The following is an 8,673-nucleotide window of genomic DNA, read 5'->3' as shown; positions in this document are numbered from 1 at the left end:
TGCACTTCCCTTATAAAGTAAAAGAAATATTCTTGACTCCATTTTCCAACAAAAGCACACAAATATCTGGTTAAAAAAAAATAATCAAGCCTTGGTTCCACTGGAGGGGAAACACACTGCAAGCCATCTTCCCAGAATAATGTTTTCTACAGAGTTTCTACAGTACTATCGCATGCTCTCTAATATTTGCCACTTTAAAAGAATCTCTCTTTAATTAATAATTAACTTCTTGGGTAGACACGGCTTGCTCCTAAATTCAGTAAGATTCTCACCTCTTCGCTTACCCAAATTCTACCTCTTCTTCAAAGTCTTGTTCAAAATGTATATTCTCTATGAAGCCATCACTCTCTGGTTTCAAGATCTCTCCCTTCGCAGGCTTTAATTATATGAATCATATATTCTGGTAGCTGATCATTTGCCTCCTAATTCTCTTTCTAATTCAACAGCACTCATTTTATATTTCTCTCATGGCACTGATTATTTTACTTTGAATTACAGTTTTTTAAAAAAATATCTGTTTCTCTGCTCCACTCAAAGGACTAAGTCATGTCTATCTGTGTACTATCTTTGATTAAAGCCCAGTCTTTGATACAGAAATAATATGTGCTTTCTGGATTGAATGGACATTAATTTTGCTCATCTATAAGAATATAAACTTTTCGAAAGAAAAGAATACACCACATTTCTTTTTCTCTATTCTTAAGTACCAAGCTCAGTGCCAAACACAAAAAACCACTCGAAGACATTCAACAGATACTGTCTAAATAAACCAGTTGTAGTTTAGTTTTACTTATGTTAAATTATCTCTTCAGTTGCTTTGGTATCTGAATAAACATGTCCCTGATCAAATGATCGAATGGATGACTAAAATGAGGTAATTTGAAATACCCCTTGCTTTTGAGGGATCCACATTGAGAAGCAAGGGTTAATCAATCTCTCTCTCTCTCTCTCTCTCTCTCTCTCTCTCTCTCACACACACACTCACACACACACACACACACACACACACACACACACACACAGCGTGCCAGTGCTGTTTCTGTAGTTATAAACTGATATGGTGGTGGACTGAAAATCTGGCTGCAAGACTTACTACCTCCGCCCACCGAGAGGCAGACTGTACTCTCTCACCCCCTCGAATCTGAGCTTTTGAGGACTCAGATCAATAAAGTCTGGCAAAAGTTGCACTGAACAATTCCAAGCTGAGGCCCCAAGAGATCTTCTGCTTTTGCTCTTGAGCCTCTTATCTCCCTTCTGTCATGATGTGAACAAACTTGAACTAGTCTGCTGGAAGATGAGACCATATGGAGCGGGGACAAGCTGTCTCAACCGAGCGTGCCCTAGACCAAGAAGCCCAAGCCAATCAGGCAGCTGAGTGTACACGTGTGGGTGGGCCTAGCTGGACCAGCAGAGGAGTCAACCAGCTCGCCCAGTCCACATGGGCAATCCGTGGAAGTACGAGCCAAATGAATGGTGGCTGTTTTAAGTCATTTGGTTTTGAGGTGGTTTGTTCTACCCACAAAAGTTAACTGGGAGAGCTAGAAACCCATCGCCATTTAAATTTAAAACAGAACACTTACATGGCGCCATAATACTAATCTCTATTCCACAGCAGTTTTGAACTTTATGGTCAATGAAAATCATTGCACAATGTTTAATGTTTATTTTAAAATAATCTTAAAAAACCTGATTATGATTATTCTAGTTTAATAAAATAGTCTAATTATGATTAAAATGCAATTACTAAATAAAAAGTAACTGCTAGCTTTTTTATCAATTTTTCTAAAAATCAATTATCTAATAAACGAGTACACCTCTTGTCTATCCCGTATGCACCATGAGAATTTTTTTTAACTACACAATGTGTTTCTTGCTTGAAGTCTGACGTGACCGCTAGTCTTCATTGCTTTAAAAGTCCAAATCTGGGAGGGTGAACATAAGCAGTGAAGCAAACTCTTAATCAATACCGCCAACGAGTAGAAAAATAGAAAATCAAAAACAATGGCTAATTCTAATGCCTTCGATTTCATTAGGTTATAAAAATTAGCTTATGAATTTCGAAATATGTAAAATACGAGTAATTATCAGTGTAGGACTGAAAAGTTTGTGCATCCCTGCTAGTAGGAAATTCAAGTAAAATAAGAAAATGATACTAAGACAAACTCTCCAACAGTGTTGTTGGCCCAACTGCTCTCGGTCCTCCTTCCGGCCTCTTTGGCACTACCTGCTGGCTTCTCCTCGTCTTCCCCTGCTTAAGACCCTCCTGGACTCTTCCCCTTGGACGGCCATCTACTCCCACAGCCCCGGCGATCACCTGAGAAGAACGAAGAGCCTCTCTCCCTCTCTTCAGCCACGGTCGTTCACCAAAGCTTTCCTCATCTCCAACTGTCGTTGAGGATCTATGCCTGAATCCAGCACCTTAAATTCTACACATGTGACATTAAGGTCACGCTCCTCACCCAAGGACCAGCTCTTCCATGAGACATCACACTGCTTGTAATGGTATCGCTTTTTTCTCCGTCAGTCCAACTAGACACCTCGAGGCCACCTCGACTCCTTGTTCTCCCGTGTCTATTATTGTTTTAAACAAATACACAAGTCCTACAGGTTTAACCTCCGTGACACCTCTTGTGTTCGTTCTCTCTTTTCCAATCCCGCCATCGTGATTCAGGATATCATCGGCACTCGACTGGAACTCTGCATCACGACCTCTTCCCACCTCCACTTATTCTACATGACACAACCAGATTTATCTTCTTAAAGTCCGAACTAAGCAGATGGCTCACCTAATGAAAACTATATTGCTCCCATCGCTTACTAATTAAACTGTCCTGGTCAAGGCAACAAGTTGCTTCATAAATCAGTCCCAACTCACCTTTGTAATCTCATCTGACGTCCTTATGACCTGACTGGACCACTCGTTGGTCCTCATGTCCTGTGCCTTGGTTTCACTTCCGGTCGTGGCTTACAGCATTTCCGTACTCAGTAGTGGCAATTGGAGTACATATACAATATCTGCACTGCTTTAAAATTCAACATTATGTAATAAAGCAATTTCTCAACATTTCATTTTTTTGATAAATGATTTTCACAAATCTGTTGTTTACAAATTTTCCTATTGAATACCACTGAGAAACATCTCTGTATTTGCATTTTGCGTTATCTTATTAGCATTCCCAAAAGTGTAATTATCATGAAAACATTTTAAGAGTCTTGGTATACATTCCATAGCTGTAATATTCAGTTAATTACAGTTGTCCTAAGTTATCAGCATATTATCAAAGATTAAGCTTGACCCTTAGATACAGTTGGTAGATTTTATGAACTACGATGTTGGTAATTATGACCTATACTTCTAATATGCTTCTCCCACCCCTCTGCTCCTTCGGGGCCTCCTCTGCTCCAACTATGACCTCCAGTCTTCAGTCCATGCAATTACCAGAATTCAGCTGCAGGCCAACAGCCATCAGAGCAAAAACAAAGAATAGCTCACTGCTTCTCAAAGCTTGGGATTCTGAAAACATAATAATATACTTTCTATTTTTAGAGGTGGGGTAATGGGGAACTTGCTATTCGAGTCAAAGAAGTCAGTCAGAATGAGAAAGTTAATATATTTCAGACAGTATGCCTGGGCGGGCATGTACCATCATGAAAACCAGTGGACAAGAATATTTTAAAGGACAGTGTTAATACATGTTCAAATATCAGACTATAAATTGGATAGTCAGTATTGGTTTCCATTTTGCACACTAATTAAACAAAATAATTAGCATATTTCTCATTATTAGAAATAAAAATAATTATCATAAAGCTACCATAAACTGTGCCTCAAATTCCTCTTCCTGCCAAACCACCTTACATGGTAATCTTCCTAATCTCTGCTATCAGATATGCTCTCCAAATTTAAACTTCTTAAAGGTCCCGCACTACAGATGTGCACCTGCTCCACCGTGGGGAAGACTCCCCGAAGTCAGTGACATCTCTGTTAAGGCAGAAGGACGGAAATGCCGCACCTAGTGAAGTGAGAGGGGGAGTAAGCAGGACGTTACACAGGGAGATCGGCAAGTGTGCGAGTCTGGAAGTCAAAGGGAACACAACACCTCTGGGGCATTACAAGTGTCTGAATCGAGGACCTAGAGAGGAAAGCGGCGAGAAAGTGGAAAAGAAGCCGAGTGCCAGAATGGCTTATTCCAGGAGGCGTCAGGGAAGTCCCCGAAAGGCCATGTGGTGGGCAACCATGACCAGATCTACTTTAGAATGATCAATCCCTCTGGCAGGAAGTGGCGGGAGGCAAGGCTGGAGCCGGAAGTCCGTAGGAGGCTAAGGATAAAACTACAGATGGAGCAGCAGTAGCAGTGGGAGGCGAAGGAAGTGGAGAAGGGTTTGGTGGGGGGAGAGGTTTTGGGGAATAGAAGGCATATCTTGTTAACTGGCTAAAGATTCTTACTCACCTCCTTGTAGGAAAACAGCTTTTTGCTTTTGATAAATGTAAAGTAAAGCCGCTGTGCTCTGAAGCAGAGGAAAACATACATAAATAAGCTACTACTATAATTTTTTGACTTACAATACTATCGAGTGTAAGATGTATTTTCAACTTGCTACTTCGGGGGTAGGGGAATCAATGCTACCACATAACAGGAGGTTGTTAAGGCAGATGGTTGTGGGGAGGAATGAAAAATTCCTGAGTCCGACTTGTAAGTGTCCTGCTTTATGCAATCCAAATGAAGTCACCGAATAGTGTCCCCCTAGGGAAAGAGGAAGGAAGTACTTTCCATCAGTAAGCACCCAATGCTCGAACTGGGCGAGGAAGGTTGCCAGCAAGTCTGGGAACCACCTCCAGCCAATTGGCAGCCACATCTGTATTTAGCACATGGTTGCTGCCCGGGTCTGCCCGAGTGAGGGCACGATGCCTTACCCTACCCTCTCATTCCCAGGACTGGTGTGTGTCAAACTATCTGCCATGGAATAGTTGTCCCATGGGAAAAAAAAAAAACAACAACAACAACAAAGATTCCATTAACTAGGTTTTCATTCCCTTTTGTAGTCTTCCATTCATTCCCCAAATTGTATGAAGCACCGGTCCCATGCCAGGTGCTATTCTAGGTACTGCGGACGGTATCGATCAAGGCAGACAAGTACCTGCTCTCACGAACTGACATTCTAGTCAAACGTAAACTACATGATAAAGCCTAAGGGATCCCACAGTAAAGAAAATCAATTAATTTATCTGACTGTGAAAACTTGATTATTTCATTTTCCAAAACAAATTCCCTACATTTATTTTGGAAAACTCTACTCAATACCTTTCATCAACCCTCACCCCATACTCTCATTTCTTCTCCAAATTCTGCATAGTAAGTTTGAAGACCCCGCACTCTCAAGCGACCAGTATCCTGTTTCTCTCGCTCTTAAGACAGTAATTATTTGCTCATGTTCCTTGTGCCTAGCACAGTGCTCTGCATATAGGAAGTGCCTGTTCATGACAAAATATAATTGGAAATAAGTCATCAGGTGATTAAGAAAAAAAATCTAACTGAACAGCAGAACTGCTGCTCTCCAATTAAATCTAGTGTATATAAGAGAAACTCTAATATAGTAAAGACCCAAACAGTCTATGGTGATAAATACAGCTCCATTACACCTGTCCCATTATATTTGCTCATAATAAATATACTTCACCACAGGATGGTTCATTATGTGAATAGTGCTATTCCTGACACTTCATTCCCTGATTTCCTATCAAAAAAACGTTACCAAAACCTTTTATATTGTACTGAAAAATGATTTGTTACCTAATCAACATCTTTTTGTACATACCCTGTTCATGAAAGAACATTTCATACCTACGTGACGGTCTAGTACTACTTTATCCTTTACGAAAAATCTCTTAATGCTTTAAAAAAATAACTAAAGCACTCTGAGCTTGTTTCCTGGCACTTGAGAATTTATGCTAACTGCTAATAACTTATAAAATGTATGTTCTTTGAAGTAAAAACAATTAAATGCCTTTCAGCAAGCTAAAAAAGATGAGGTAACTAATGTTTGGGAGTATACTACAGTTTATAAAACACTTTCGCTTTTCCTTTTTAACTATCTGATTTAATCCTTACACAACTCTGTGGGTTAAGTAGCATATTTTGTTACTGGATGAAGATTTACAGATTTACTTTAGTGAAAAGTAAAATTCCATTGATTTTATCGAAAACCCACAAACTGCTACTTGGATGAGCCAGAATCTGAACTTGTATATTCTGATTCCAAATTTCGGGATCTTTCCACGGCTTAGACAGTCTCTATCTTCTAACACTGTTATCGAAATATCTCAGTGATTACATGAGTTTAAAAAACGATCAAGAAAATAAGATTTCATGACAAATACACATTTTAACAAACACAAGGCAGACAACTCTGACGGAGAGTACTTGAAGATAACAAATACGCACAAATGACTATTATCGAGGCTATCAAATACGCATATGAATAAATACCTTTGTTTTAGAGCTCTTAAGAAACATACCACATTTCCACTTAAGTAAAGCAAAGTGAGTAGACGCTAACTAGGTGTGCCAAAGATCAGAATGTCAGCTCCGTGAGCACTGGGATTTGCGTATTTTGTTCACTCCTGTAGTCCCAGCACACCTGATACACACTTGTTGAATGAATGCTAAGTACAACACGGAACATACAAAAGAGGCTCTCAGACATAGGGGAATAAAGTTAGTCTGTATGAAAACCTAGGACACTAAGTACAGTTTAATTCTTTAGGTAATTATTGAGTAACGTGTGCCTATAATTATACTGTGTATGTACGGATCTTCTCTCTTAGATAATCAACTGCATGAGATCTGAAATCAGAGTCACATTTGCATCCTCTAGAATGCCTAGTTAGATAACCTTTTGAAGATTAGTTATTTTCGACCCTGAATGTACATTAGCATAACCCGAGGAACTTACCCCACCAGACAACAACTAAGTCTGAATCTCTGGGGCTGGGGTGGAACTTCGGTTTTACTTTTGAGGTTTATGTTGACACGTTGACACTGATATCCAGTGATGAGTGCCACTATTGTCAACCTATGGTTTCCAAACTCTGGTGTACCAGAGAATCACCCGGAGCGCTTGTTAAAATTCGGCCCCACTCCCGGAGCTTCGGATTCTGTAGGTTTGGGGTAGCCCCTGAAAATCTGCCTTTTCAATAAGTTTCCAGGTGATGATAATGCTGCTGGTGTAGGAACCACTCTTTCAGAACCACTGTTTCAGACCATCTACGATGTTTCTTGAATGAATGAAATAATAAGAAAAACATGGAAAAACATGAACATGAACATTATATGAAAAATTTAAATATAAAAAATGAACTTCACGCTCAACATGATTGGTTATTAGGAAAATGTAAATTAAACCCATAGCGAGATACCACTGCGTACTTACTAGAACGGTTAAAATTAAAAACAAAATCAAAACGTCCAAGTGACGGAGAGGGGACACAGCACCTACCACTCTCAGACACTGCTGATGGGGATGCAAAATGGTGTGACACAGTGGAAAACAGTCTGTCAGTTTCTCGTACGTTAAACTTATACTTACCATACGAGCCAGCAACCCCATCCCACCCATACCTGGAAATTCATCCAAAAGAAATTAAAACAGACATTCACATACAAACACGAACATGACTCTTTATAACAGCTTTACTCATAATGGCCCTAAGCAGGAAACTACTAAAATGTCCTTCGGCTGGTGACTGGATAAATAAACTATGATACATCCAGAGGATGGAATGCAATACTACTCAGCAACACGATGCAATAAGCTGATGATATTAGCAACACAGTGGATGGATCCCAAACGCATTCTGCTCAGTGAAAGAAGCCACTTAAAAGGCTATATACAGTACGATTCCAAGTATGCAACATTCTGGAAAGTTAAAACTATGAAGGAAACAAAACAGTGGTTGGCAGGGACTGGACACGAGGGGAAGTGCTGGCTACGAAGGGCACCCATCATATACATCTAGTAACTATAAAATGTAGAGCATTCCAACCTCAGAAATGAATAACTTGACAAGATCATTACTTTCTTAAGTGTGATGTGCATCGTCCCCAGGACACTTATGATTTGGTCTTCCTATTCTAGGTTCAGGCTGCTTTCTGAGCACAGATGGCATCACACCCTCTCAAAATAAGCCACCATGAGAGAAACACCCATAGCTCACAGTTTGTGTTTAAACTTGCCGCTGACTCATTTCTTCCTTGATAACTGAACCTTTCTTTCCCAATAACTTTAATTATAGCCATCTCTCATTCTGAAGCTTCCCCTTTCCTCGGGAACGTGCTTGTTATCCTTGTGACCTCCTGACTGTGAGACACTGGGTAAATATGTCGCTTCCCAGATTCAGTCTGCTAAAGAGAGAACCTGCATATTTCATGCATTCCTCTCCCGCACGTGGATGTCAGGAACGCTGAGAGAGATGATGTATGTGCGTGGGATTACTGATGTTACGCTCGAAATAAACTTCGTGGAATTTGTTCTAAGCTTGTAATGCAATGAATATCCCACTCTTGTCTGCCATATCATAGCGACTATTCATACCGGAAACAGCCTTCTTAGGCACTATTTATTGAATTTTTCGGTACTGCCAAGATCGTGGAATCTGGAAAAGAAGGGCGTGGT

This window comes from Rousettus aegyptiacus, unplaced genomic scaffold (genome assembly GCF_014176215.1).
Source record: "Rousettus aegyptiacus isolate mRouAeg1 unplaced genomic scaffold, mRouAeg1.p scaffold_m13_p_15, whole genome shotgun sequence".
NCBI lineage: Eukaryota > Metazoa > Chordata > Mammalia > Chiroptera > Pteropodidae > Rousettus > Rousettus aegyptiacus.
The sequence above is the reverse complement of the archived record's forward strand: the minus strand, read 5'-3'. Positions refer to the sequence as shown.